Raw genomic sequence first — 12,845 nt, forward strand, 5'->3', positions numbered from 1 at the left:
CAAATGTAGTGGGCATTTCAATGGAAAATGTGCTGTCTGTAAATGATAATGTGCTACCACATGATGCATTAGTTACATTAAAAAATCGGCCCGCCTCACGCCCATTAAAGGTAGGTGGGTTGCAAATGTTTGTTGTTCTTTAAAGTGGGCTGTGGTTCTAAAAAGTTGGGGAACCACTGGTTTAGACTACACTTAAAATTCACCTACTTCGGCTATATTGAAATATGATTGTCTTTCAGTTATCCTGCTTTGCCATCTGTTATTGAATTCTTTATTCTGTTGTTCAAAAGTAAAGAGCACTAATACATTCATTATTGTAAATACCCTAAATAAAACTGTTAAATAAATATGATTAACCAAAACCTAACCATTACTCTAACCCACAAAGCCTTACCTTTTCCCTAAATTAAACTAAACATACTAAAATCTTAATGTCTTTAGACATTTTCATTTTTTGTTGGACTCCCATTTCCTTTGATACTTTCCATTCCTGTAACCCAGAGCCTTTTATTTTCCTTAAGTAAAACTGAACGTACTAAAATCGTAATGTCTTTAAACATTTTCATTTTTTAGTGGACTTTATATCGTTTGAAACTTTCTCCTTTCAACTAATCATTTTTCAAACTGTACATTTCGAACTTTTTGTCTTTCTTATGTATTATTGAAAAGTTTTACCTAATATCATCCTCCTTTATCCTTAAAACAAGGATAGGCCAATCTGACTTAGTGACCCAGGGGCTCTGTGCACACCTACATCTAATAGCAGAACAGAACCAAACTGTCCTAATGGCCTGATGCTGTGCACTCTCTGATCCCCTGTGTTTAGTAGCAGAAACCAACCTCTCGTAGAGACCTTAAGTCCTGCGCTTTTGAGGGGTGGGTGGCAAACTCCACTCAGCTGGTGGGTTAGCAGAGTTTTGCCACTCCGTGGAATTCGGCAAAAGCTCTGCAAACACAGGCAGAGCAGAATCAACCAACGCGCTTACCCCGAGTTTAGTTGGACAGGTAAGACAGTGGGCATGTGTCTATCCCCCCTGTGTACATCTAATCTCGTGATGTGTCCTCCCTAATTTTATCCAAAATTGATTAGTGCAATGGTTTAAATATCAATCTACAGAAAAAAGAAAAATTAATAAACTGCAGGTCTTCCAAAACTACGCCGACAGAGTACTGCATGATCTCCCTAAACATCCTTCAGGATCTTCTGCCATCAAGGATATACACTGGCTCGCCATCAGAAATCGAATCAAATTTAAAACCCTCTATCTCACTTTTAAGGCCCTACATGGCTTTGGTCCTGAATTCCCCAAAAAATCCATCTCTTGGTATACCCCAGCAGGAACCTCTGATCTTTAGGAACCTACAAAGTGACCCCCTTTAGATTCAAGAAAACCAAATGGGGCGGCAGGTTGCTTCCTCACCGGGGCCACTAGACTCTGGAATACACTACCTCTCCACATTAGATCCACACCTTCTTTATAAACATTCAGAAAACTTCTTAAGACCTGGCTTTTCAACAGATAACTGTTCTTACACATTCTCCTTTCCACTCTGCTTCAGATATCAGTTCCAAGACACCTTCATGTATACGCTGCGCTTTACAAAACTTGTTAACATAACTTAACATTTATCTGTGCTGGCAGTCCCGTCCACTCCTGTAAGAAAGAACTGGCGAAGGGCAAAGGTTGACAGAGTGCCGTATTGGACTGTGATTCTAATATTCAGTCATGTACGAGTATAGGAGAGAACTGCAGAAGGATTTAATTTCTCTGAGATGGCTAACATGAATATATCACCGAGTTCCTATTCATTAAGTGAAGGAGCAATATGGTGAGAGGAGTTGGCCTAACAGCTAGGGCGCCCGACCTCGGACCTGGGGGAACTGGGTTCGAGTCTCGGCAATGACGCCTAACATCCTGCGATTCTGGGCAAATCACTTAATTTCCCTGTGCTTAACAAAAAATAAATGTGTGTCCTCATGTAACGTAACTGGTGCTATGTAAAGCGCTCTGATACCCGATTGAATTCAGGGTCAAGTTCGCGCTATATAAAAGCTCTGCAAAAAAACGAAAAAAAAAAATATGGGTTGTCTTCTTTGCCAGATAAATGTACCATCACACCACACTATAGTTACTGCACCTGTGTTTCTACATTTCCCAGATGTCCCTTCTCAAAGCGTGGCCAGTAGGCTGGGCGATAAACCGAGTTGACAGTATTGTCTCGCAATTAAGAGTCACCTCCTTACAGAATGGGCCAATTGTCGTGGTGTAAGGCGGGACTTTCGCCATGAAGCCGTGCAGCAATTGATGGGCAGCTTCCATATATGGAGCTCCTGTTTTTACAGGTGTAGTTGGCAAGGAATGTGCCAGTGGAGGCCAGCGGACTAGTGGCATGACTGCCCACCCAAGAAGAAGTTGAGTGCAGCAGGTAAGAGGACAAGGACAATGTATTATTTGGGACACGGAGGGTGGTGTATTCAGACACGCAGGCGCATCTGTACCAACGAGGCTTCAGTCTTCCCATACCCGTTGCAGTGCACGTCATTCCTAGTTTGACCCTGTGCTTTTCACGGGACTTCCACAGACTGCCTTAGAGGACTGGGTGTAGGCATAATCTGTACTCCCATTTCACAAGTGCACAGTACTTGAGGGTAGCAACCCCCTCCTTTTCCCTACTGCAGCCGACCCCAGTCTGGCTAAACAGTATTAGATGTATGACCTTTCATACAAGTACAATTTTTGTCAGTATCCAAGCACATGGTTCCCTGCCAGACTCCGCCAATGACTGTATGTAACAGTGTCCCTGTGTCTGTTTACCACACATCTCCTAGCTTTATGCGTAGTAGGATTCTTGGGCCTATACCAGGATCTATGCCCTGTATGTACTAGGGTCACAAGGCCCGTCTACCAAACTCCCTGATCTCTGTACCTGCACCTGTCTTTGCATATCGTAGGCTTTCCGAATGTGTACGGGTACTGCATCGGAACTGTGTGTACCTGCCGAGTCTCATCGCCTCCCGCTTCTCTCTTTTAACGTGCACACAATGCTGCAGGCCCCACATACTCTATACTGCGCAGCCTAGAGGCAGTAATAACTGGTACAGCTGGAACATCATCTATTTTTGGGGTGGCTGGGCAATACTCCGCCCACTTGCAAAATTCTGTGGAATTTGGCAGAGTTTTTCAGCATCTCTGTGAAATTCCACGCAGTGAAACTCTGCAAGCTCCGCCCAGGCCTACCTGCTTTCCTACATCCAATACCAGCACTGGAGTAGCCTGTCCTAGTGACGCTTACTGAGACTGACTGTTACACTAAACATGATCTCTGTGCTCCCCACTCTTAATATGTAGCCTAATTTCAATCTACTCGACTCCATACCCACTTTGCTCTTTTCCTTCTCCTCATACCGCCTTTTCAGGCCTACTTTACCACTCCACCCTCAGTAGGGCCTCCAGCCCCTCTCTCCTCCATTCCTCTCACTTCTATTGATTCCTTAATGTCATCTCGGTTGTACTTTATTGTCGTAGCAGGTATAATAAGTATTGTTGAAGTAAATACCCCAATCAAATAATGTGATAATTATAGTATTTATAGCACTCAGAGCTCCTGGTTATGCCTCTCTCCTTTGGTGTAATTCTGGTCCTCTTAATATTTCTTTCAAATTAGTCACTCAAAACAAAATCACCATTTCCCGATTTCTTTTACTCGCCCCGTTTCCCCGTAAATCCCCCTTTATTCCTTCTGCTGCTTGACTTCCGACTCTCCAGTCCATTCCTTTCTTTATGTCCCACATCACTCCCCTCCCATGCTTCCATTTCTTCCCTCGACCCCTACAGCCGCTTTCGTTCTTCTTTCTGCCTCTCTCCCTTTCTTCCTTCCTCTTCTTCCCTCCTTCAGAATCTCAGCTCTGCCCCTCTCTCCATCTCTGCCCCACCTTTCACTCTCTTCTTACCTGCTTTTCTTCCTATTCCTTCTTTTCTCACCAATCCTCTCCCGATCGCTCTCCACTTCTTTTCCTTCAGCATCTCCCCACTCCTGTTCTTCCTTCTCTCTCTCTGACTTTCTCCTCCTCCTCTCACCTCTCATTTCCTCTTACCTTACCTCTCCTTTCCAATTTCTTCTTTTCTCTCCTTCTTTCCATTACTCCCTTCATCTGCTTTCTGCCCTCCCCCTCCTTCTCTGCCTCACTCCTCTCCTTCCCTGTTTCACCACTCTCCTCTCTCTTTTCCTGTTTCCTCATCTTTTCCCCTCCCTTTCTTCCTCTCTACCAGTCTTCTCCTCCGCTTTTCTTATCCCCCTTTCTTTCTACCTACTTTTCCGTTACTGTTTCCTTTTGTCTTTTTCTCTCGTCATCTCTCTTGCCTCTTTCTTGTTTTGTATTCCTCTTTCCTCTTATAACGTTTGTCTCTCGCATCACTCATCTTCCTCTCCCTCCCCCTTTCATCCCTTACTCTCATTTCTCGCACTCTGTTCTTGTTTTTTTTCTCTCCGTCTCTCTCCACCGCTTTCTCTTCCTCTCACCCATCTCTCTGTAGTCACACTGTTGCTTTCCATTCTCACCGTCTTTCAATTTCTTGCTCTTTCTCTCTCCCCCTCCTTTTGTCCTATTTCTCTCTCTCTGTCTCCCCGCCGTGCGTCTCTGTCTCTCCGCCTCCCCTCCTTCCCTTCCTTATTCCTTCTCCCCGCCTTGCCCCTCTCATTGACCCTCTCCCTGCTACCCGCCTCAGCAGCAGGCCTGCAGCACCTGAGGCCCTCTCCGTCAGAGTCCGACTCCTCGTGCGCCATGACAGGCCGTCACAAGTCATTTACCGCCGCGCCTGACGCTGAGCCGCGGCCTCCGTCAGGACCCCAGGTGGGCAGAAGCCTGGTTGTGTCAGATGCTCGACGTGCCAGGAAACTACCACCACCCCTTCAATACCGCCGGGCGTTACCGCCACAGCCTCTCACCTCCAAGACCCGCGGTCACGCCACTTCTCCGCTTCACCCGCACAACCGCAAGGCACTGCCGAGCATAGAACGCTGGACACCCACCACAGCCGACGCGCGGCGTCACGGGCGCCAAGGTGCGTCACTCAGCTGAGTGCTTCCGTCCTCGCTTTGTGGTGCGAAACACACGACTAAACCCACCTTCCACCCCTCGAAGCTCAGAGCTGAAATTATCTTCTCACAATTTAAGTGAGGTTTGTCACATGGTGGCATCAGCTCAGGTATCGGTGTAATTAATGCTGTTCAATTATAACATTTTGTAAAATACACATTAAAATGGTTGCAGCTGTCAACAGATATACGAGTGTGTCTTTCAAAGAAATGCGAGTTATAAAAAATGTGACACACGACGAGGTTAAACTATGCGAACTATACTGGTGGTCTGTTGAGCTGAAGGTGGTCCACAGCTCACCCTCTTCCATCCAATCTTTAGCTTAGTAAAGCAGCATTACCCCCAGGTCCCTCCAGTCCTCGTCCCATTCATTACAAGTGGAGACAACCATCTCCCACGCAGAAAACAGAGGAATGCTGGGACCGACCCTAACCGACCCCCTCCCACTGGTAGTACTTAACTAGTACTTATCAAGCATTCCCCCTGTTCTTTTTTTAGGTCTCGCCTAGAGTTGCAGCGCATGCGCTGAACTGCACACTGGCGAGAGATATTGTGGATGAGGACTTTCAGAAGGGGGCTTTAAGCCCCACCCCTCATTTCCATTGACTGGCGTCACTGTTTATGCTAAACGGTGGCCCACCATTGGAAATGAGTTTTTTTTGTTGATGCCATTTTGCCTTTTCGTCCAGCTGATCCGGACAGGGTCGTCTGCTATGCTGCTGTCGCACAGCAATTTTTTATCTTTATGGGGGCCATCTGTTTTCACTCAGCCCCGTGTTTATTTTTGCATGGCGCTTTCACTTAAAGTGAAAGTGAAAGCGCGATGCAAATATAAACAAGTGGCTAAGTGAAAACAGATGGTGAGCAGTTGCTCTGTCTGCTGACAGAATGGGACAAGGATTGTGCTGGATGCTGCTCCTGGTGGGCGTGAGTGGTGGTCTTCTGGATTCCCCGTCTGATAGCCGGACTGTCTCTGACGGGTTTCTTTGTGTGCCTCCTGGCTTGCTGGGAGGCACGGAGGTAGCCAACACGCCCGTTGCAGCTGGGGCACCAGTTCCGCGGAGGGGTTCGGTTTGCCGAAGTACACCCTCCTGTTGGCCGAGCAGGAGGACGCCCTGGAAGATGGATGGCGGCTTGGGCTGACTTGGTGGTTCCCCTGGAGTTCTTGGCGAGCCGTGGTGTTGACAGGGCACTATGGAGCTGAGGCAAGTCTTGTACCATTTGGGTCACGATCCCTCGCATATCATGGTTCGCTTCCCGCCACCAGTGTCTAGGTATGGCTTTTGCCCCGTGCTGCAGTGTTGCACAACGGCTGGGCTGGCTGGTGGGGCAGACGGTGGAATGTGGCGTCTGTCTGCCCCGGGGTGAGTACCGCATAGTGGTGTTATACAGCTCCTCTTTTTTACCTTCTTGGTTTCTGGAAAAAGTAACAAAACAATATTAAAACACAGTTGCTCATCTACACTTTGAGTTTCACAGATGGTGTTGATGACTTTTTTTGTGTCATTGTATTGGTGGCTTGGTCTGGCAGTTTGGTGTCATCAGCTTCCCTGCTCCCGGTGTTTCATTCTCATGTGGCGCCTGCTGTCTTGCGCTGGGGTTATGGTGGGTGCCTGGATTGGCTAGTGGGGGTAGGCAGTGTTGCGTGGGATCTGCCCGCCCCAGGGGTGAGTACCGCATGGCGGTATTCTTCCCATTTTTTCTTGCCTTTCTGTGTGGGTAACGCTTTTTCCCAGCGGTGTCAGGCCATTGGTGTTCCCGGCCTCTCTACTGCTTGTGTGGCCTTCCCACCTGTGGGGGCTTGAGGTTTTTTCTTTCCCTCTGGTCAGGCGTGGTCCGGCAGCCGTTGGCTCCATGATTCTCCCAGTGCCTATGGACCCTCTCTCTGGTCACGGCAGGTCTTGGGTGGATGGTAGCGTGGGAGCTGCGCTACTGGTGCCCTTGGGCATGCCTAGTGGCCTGTATGGTGGTTTGCCTGTTGCCCTGTGCTGGGGTTTTGGGGCAAGCCTTGGCTGGTTGTGGGGGTAGGCAGTGTGGGGCAGCATCTGCCTTCCCTGGGGTGTTGCTGCATTTTGGTATTTGTCTCACCTCTTTTGTTCCTTTCTGGGTGACCCAGCAGTCTGTTTTGGGGTCCGCGGCCTCCCTGCTGTCGGTTCGTCTGTCTCAGTCTCTTGTGCTCCTTTTTTCCCTTTTTGGTTGTGACTGTCTGTTGGGGCGTTGGGGTGGCGGACGGTGTGGTCTAACGTCTGCCACCTCTGAGGGGGTGGGCCGTGTAGCGGCTTTCCCCTATTTTTTCGCTGCTTTCCGGGTTTCCCTCCCGCTTGGGGGTCCTGTTGTTTTCCTTCGGTGGACTTTGCCTCTTCTCTGGCCTAGCTTTGCCACTGCCCTTGTGTGGTGGGTGGTACGGGGCTGTGCTCGGGGTGCCCCTGGTATGCCTGGTTCCCTTTGGACCAGTTTTTGGGGTGGGCCTGGTGCTCTGGCTTGGGACTCATGTAGACTGGCTGTTGGTGCCGTTTTGTTGGCGGCGGTGCTGTCTGAGGTCTGCCAGCCCCAGGTGGTGTCAGGGTGGCGGTTTTTCTTCCTCCATCTTCTGCTGTGCGCTGCTTGCCCTGGGGCTTTTGTGTTTGGTGTGTCAAGAAATCCCTGGCATCCGTTGCATGGTATCTGTCTGCGGTACCGCCTGTGTGGGAGCCGTATTTGGGTCCCTGCGATGTTGGTTGGGTCCTGTCTCTTTCTGCTTGGGGCCTGGTCTGGCCATTTGGGTTTGGTCCTTTGGGGTTCCGGTGTCTGCTTGGGTTCGGTTTCGGCTTGCTCCCTATTCTGGTTTCTGCCTCTTGGGGACTTGGGCACAGTTGTGCACTCCATCTTGTCACCACACCTGTTGGTGGGGCCATAGCTTTTGCCTCTTTTTCTCATGGCCTCGCTGTGCTTGTTAACCCCGCGTGGGCCTGTGCGGGTTGGGTTGGCGATGCCTTCTCTGCCCGGGGTCCCTTGTTGGGGGCTGCCTGGTTCCGGGGCTTGGTGGGTCACCTTTGGGTGTCGGCCGGTGGCCCTTTTTTTAGTTTCCCTTTCTGTGGTCGCTTTGCACCTTGTTTGGGGGTGGATCTTAGGTCCTTGTTGGTCGATGGTTCTTTTGTCAGGTGTGGCACGGGTTCTTGTCAGCCTCCTTGCCCAATCCTCTGGCCTCTTCTCGGCACCTGTCTTCCCCTGGTACAGGCTGGGCTGTGGCGTGGTCATGCTGTTGTGGGCTCTGGCTTCCTGCTTCTGTGTGTTCCCTTCGTGGCCTGGTTGAGGCTGGTTCTGTAGTGGCCTGGTTGAGGCTGGTTCTGTCACCTTTCTCTCTGCCCTCTGTGGTTGAGGGTTTGAGGCTGCTGTTCCTGTGCCGCTCCTCCCTGCTCAGTGAGGGCATTGTGTTGGTGGCCTCCTGTCGTTGCTGGCATTTCTGTTGTTCGGTTGGCTGGCTTCTTGTGGGGTCTGCTGGGTTGAGTGGTGGGCCACTCTGTTGATGTCTCCTGCTCTTCTTGCCCTTCTGCGGCTAGTTTTAGACTTGCTTCGGGTGTTTGTCCTTTGTCCGGTCAATCAGTCAATCAATCAAAGCATTTATAGAGCGCACTACTCACCCGGAGGGTCTCAAGGCGCAAGGGGAGGGGGGTCAGCTACTGCTCGAACAGCCAGATCTTGAGCTGCTTCCTGAAGGCGAGGTGGTCCTGGGTCAGGCGGAGGTGGGTCGGGAGGGAGTTCCAAGTCTTGGCGGCGAGGTAGGAGAAGGACCTTCCCCCTGTGGTGGCTCTTCGGATGCGGGGGACGGCAGCGAGGGCATGGCCGGTCGATCGAAGCTGGCGTTTGGGAGCGTAGAAGTTGAGGCGGCTGTTGAGGTATCCTGGGCCTTGGTTGTGTAGGGCTTTGTGTGCGTGGGTGAGGAGACGGAAGGTGATTCTTTTGTTGACCGGGAGCCAGTGCAGGTCTCTCAGGTGTCCGGAGATGTGGTTGCGACGGGGGATGTCCAGGATGAGTCGTGCTGAGGCGTTCTGGATCCGCTGGAGCCTCTTCTGGAGTTTGGCGGTGGTTCCGGCGTAGAGGGAGTTGCCGTAGTCCAGGCGGCTGGGGACGAGGGCCTGGGTGACCGTCTTCCTGGTCTCGGTGGGGATCCACCGGAAGATCTTTCGTAGCATGCGCAGGATGTTGAAGCACGTCGAGGAGACGGCGTTGACTTGTCTGGTCATGGAGAGGGAGGAGTCCAGGATGACGCCTAGGTTGCGTGCGTGGTCTGTCGGTTTGGGTGCGCTGCCTAGGGCGGGGGGCCACCAGGAGTCGTCCCAGGCGTAGGGTGAAGATCCCAGAATGAGGACTTCCGTCTTGTCCAAGTTCAGTTTCAGGCGGCTGTTCCTCATCCATTCGGCTACCTCTTTCATCCCTTCGTGTAGGTTGGCTCTGGCGGTGACGGGGTCGTTGGTGAGGGAGAGGATCAGCTGGGTGTCGTCGGCGTAGGAGATGATGTTGAGGTTGTGCTGGCGTGCGATGGCTGCGAGGGGGCTCATGTAGACGTTGAAGAGGGTAGGGCTGAGCGAGGAGCCTTGAGGAACGCCGCAGATGACTTCGGTGGCTTCTGATCTGAACGGGGGGAGGCGGACTCTCTGTGTCCTTCCGGCGAGGAAGGAGATGATCCACTCCAGTGCCTTCTCCTGGATTCCGACGTTGCTGAGGCGCTGTACTAGGGTGCGGTGGCAGACAGTGTCGAAAGCCGCGGAGAGGTCTAGGAGGATGAGGGCCGCTGTTTCTCCGTTGTCGAGCAGGGATCGGATGTCATCGGTGGCTGCGATCAGGGCGGTCTCGGTGCTGTGGTTGGCCCGGAAGCCAGACTGCGAGAGGTCGAGGGATCCGTTCGTCTCGAGGAAGGCGGCCAGCTGCTTGTTGACGGTCTTCTCGGTGACTTTTGCAGGAAACGGGAGCAGCGAGATGGGGCGGTAGTTCTTGAGGTCGGTGGGGTCGGCTGATGGTTTCTTAAGTAGAGCGCTGAGTTCGGCGTGCTTCCAGCTCTCCGGGAAGGTAGCGGTGTTGAAGGAGGTGTTGATGATGTCCCGCAGGTAGGGTGTGATGACAGTGTCGGCCTTGTTGAAGACGTGGTGAGGGCAGGGGTCGGACGGAGATCCGGAGTGGATGGAGTTCATCGTGCGGACGGTGTCTTCGGTGCTGATCGGGGTCCAGGCGCGGAGGTTGGAGGTGGGGGGCGCTGGTTCGGTCGTGGCATGCGTCGGTTGAGTGCTGAAGCTGTTGTGTCTGTCCGCGATCTTGTTGTGAAAGTAGGAGGCGAGGGAGTTGCAGAGGTCTTGCGAAGGGGTGATGTCGTTGTTTCCGGCGTTGGGGTTGGAGAGCTCTTTAACGATGTTGAAAAGTTCCTTGCTGTTGTGTGCGTTGTTGTCCAAGCGTTCCTTGAATGCAGTTTTCTTGGTGGCATGGGTCAGTTGGTGGTGTTTTCGGGTGGCGAGCTTGAGGGCAGTCATGTTGTCCGGTGTTGGGTCTTTGCGCCAGGCTTTCTCGAGGGCTCTGCAGTTCTTCTTGGAGCTCTTGAGTTCGTCGGTGAACCAAGGGGCTTTCTTGCTGCCAGGTCTGCTAGGGGGGGTCCTCAGAGGGGCGAGGTCGTCTGCGCAGTCGCTGATCCACTTCGTGAGGTTGGTGGCCGCTTCGCTGGGGTTCGTTGCGCTGGTGGGTGGGTTCATGCTCAGGGAAGTCGCGAGCTGGTCGGCTGTGATCTTGTTCCAGCTTCTGCGTGCAACCTGTTGCTGGTGGTGGTGGATCGTGGTCCTTCTGAAGCTGAAGTGGACGCAGCTGTGGTCCGTCCAGTGGAGTCCGGTGGCGTGGCTGAAGGTGATGTCCTTGCTGGATGAGAAGACGGGGTCGAGTGTGTGTCCGGCGTAGTGGGTGGGGGTGGTCACCAGCTGCTTGAGTCCGAGGTTTGCGAGGTTGTCCAGCAGGGTGGTGGTGTTGCGGTCGTTGTTGTTCTCCAGGTGGAAGTTGAGGTCCCCGAGGAGGATGTAGTCAGTGGAGGGGAGGGTGTGCGGGCTGACGAAGTCGGCGATGTCTTCGCTGAATTGTGTGCGTGGTCCCGGGGGTCTGTAGATGAGGGTGCCTCTGAGGGTCGTCTTTGGGTCGGTGTGGATCTGGAAGTGGAGGTGCTCGGCGGGTGCGAGGGTGTCGTCGGTGTTGGTCGTGATGCGGATGGTGTTCTTGTGGACGATGGCGATGCCTCCTCCAGTCTGGTTGACGCGGTCCCTCCGGATGATCTTGTAGCCGTCTGGGATGGCGATGTCGGGCGCTGAGGAGGCGTTCATCCAGGTTTCCGTGAGGAAGGCGACGTCTGGGGCTGTGATGTCGAGCAGGTTCCAGAGCTCGACGGCGTGTCTGTGGACGGAGCGGGTGTTGAGCAGGATGCACTTGAGGTGGCTGCTTCTGTTGCGCGTCGTGGTCTTGGTCAGTGCTGGAGTAGTGCAGGTCCGGATGCAGGCGAACTTGCAGGTGTGGCAGCAGAAGGGTCCGTGGGTGCGTCTCGGGGTGGCTCGGTAGCAACCCGGGGTTCGGCCGGCGTTGAGTGCGTGGAGTGCGGTGGCGTCGTAAGTCAGGCGGGTGGGCTGGCGTCTGCGGGGGCCAGGGGGTCTGGCGCTGGGCGCGGTCCAGGCGCGGACAGGCGCAGACGGGCTTACCTTTGGCGCACCTTCGGCGCTCAATCGGTGCTCCCGCTGTCATAAGAAGGGAGCCGGGAGGGCGGGTCAGCTGGGAGGCGGGAGCGTGGGATCCAATCGGCTGGCAGGGGGGCGGGGCCGCAGGCAGGCAGCGGCGGGAAAGCGAGTGCGGGCTTGGCGGGCGGCCCTGCGGCGGCAGGGGCGCTCGCTGACGGCAAAGGCGAGCTCGCTGACGGCAAGGGCGAGCAGGCAGGCAGGCACCGCAGCAGAACGCAGGAGGCAGGAGCAGGAGGTACTGGGAGCGTTGGGGTGACCAGGCCAAGGCGCAGTGGTCACTCGGTCCTGTCTGTTATGCCTTTGGTCGACCTTCGGGGGAGTGGTTCGGGGTGTCGTCCGGGGTGTGTGTTGTTTGGGCCGGGGTCTTCCCTGTTGGCCCTGTTTGGTCTTTGGGTTCCCCTTGTCTCAGTGATCTTGTTTTTTTTTGTCTCTCCCCTCTCTTAGTTGTTGTGCAATGGTGTGGGTGCAGGGTCTGCTGGTGTCCGCCCCTTAGTTTTTCCTGAGTTGGGTCCTGTTGTTGGCCTTGTTCTTGGTTGGGGATTTTGCACCACGGGGTTCTGGCCTCTGTTTCTCCCCTGACAATTCATGTCCGGGTTGGGTCTGTGTTTCTGGTTGCTTATTCCTTCTGGTTGGTCTTCTGGCCACAGGGGTGCGGGTGTTAGACGGTCCTGCTTCCTTCTGCATTGTTCTTTGTGGAACGGGGTTCCGGGTTGTGGCCCGGTGTCCCCTGTATTCATGGTGGGTGCCTCCATCCTGGCCTGTCCCTGTGCCCCAGCTCCTTCTCCCGGTTTGGGGGATTTGACTTTTGTTCTGTGTTGCGGCTGATGGTTGAGGCTGGCCGTTTCTGCCCAGCGGCTGGTGGTCGGATCTTTTTGGTTGGGGGCCTGGCTCCTGGTTGGTGGTTCCTCCCTTCCTGGTTTGGCCGGTGTGGCCCTGGCCTCGTTAGTTACTCTGGGTCTGTGCCTTGGTCCTGTTGGCTGGCCCTATCCTCTTTTTTTCTGGGCAGGTCTCCT

At 53.3% G+C, this 12,845-nt stretch overlaps 1 long non-coding RNA gene across 1 annotated transcript in view; it reads right to left on the reverse strand.

Annotated features, from left to right (window-relative positions):
- The window catches only part of LOC146833434 (uncharacterized), a 73,196-nt gene extending 68,199 nt beyond the window's left edge, over positions 1–4,997 (reverse strand). The window contains exon 1 of the long non-coding RNA XR_014960238.1: positions 4,948–4,997. This is a non-coding gene — a long non-coding RNA (uncharacterized LOC146833434). The remainder of the gene's footprint in view (positions 1–4,947) is intronic.
- Between the last annotated feature and the right edge of the window lie 7,848 nt (positions 4,998–12,845).

The sequence above is a fragment of the Triturus cristatus genome, chromosome 4_2 (assembly GCF_964204655.1).
Source record: "Triturus cristatus chromosome 4_2, aTriCri1.1, whole genome shotgun sequence".
In the NCBI taxonomy this organism is placed as follows: domain Eukaryota; kingdom Metazoa; phylum Chordata; class Amphibia; order Caudata; family Salamandridae; genus Triturus; species Triturus cristatus.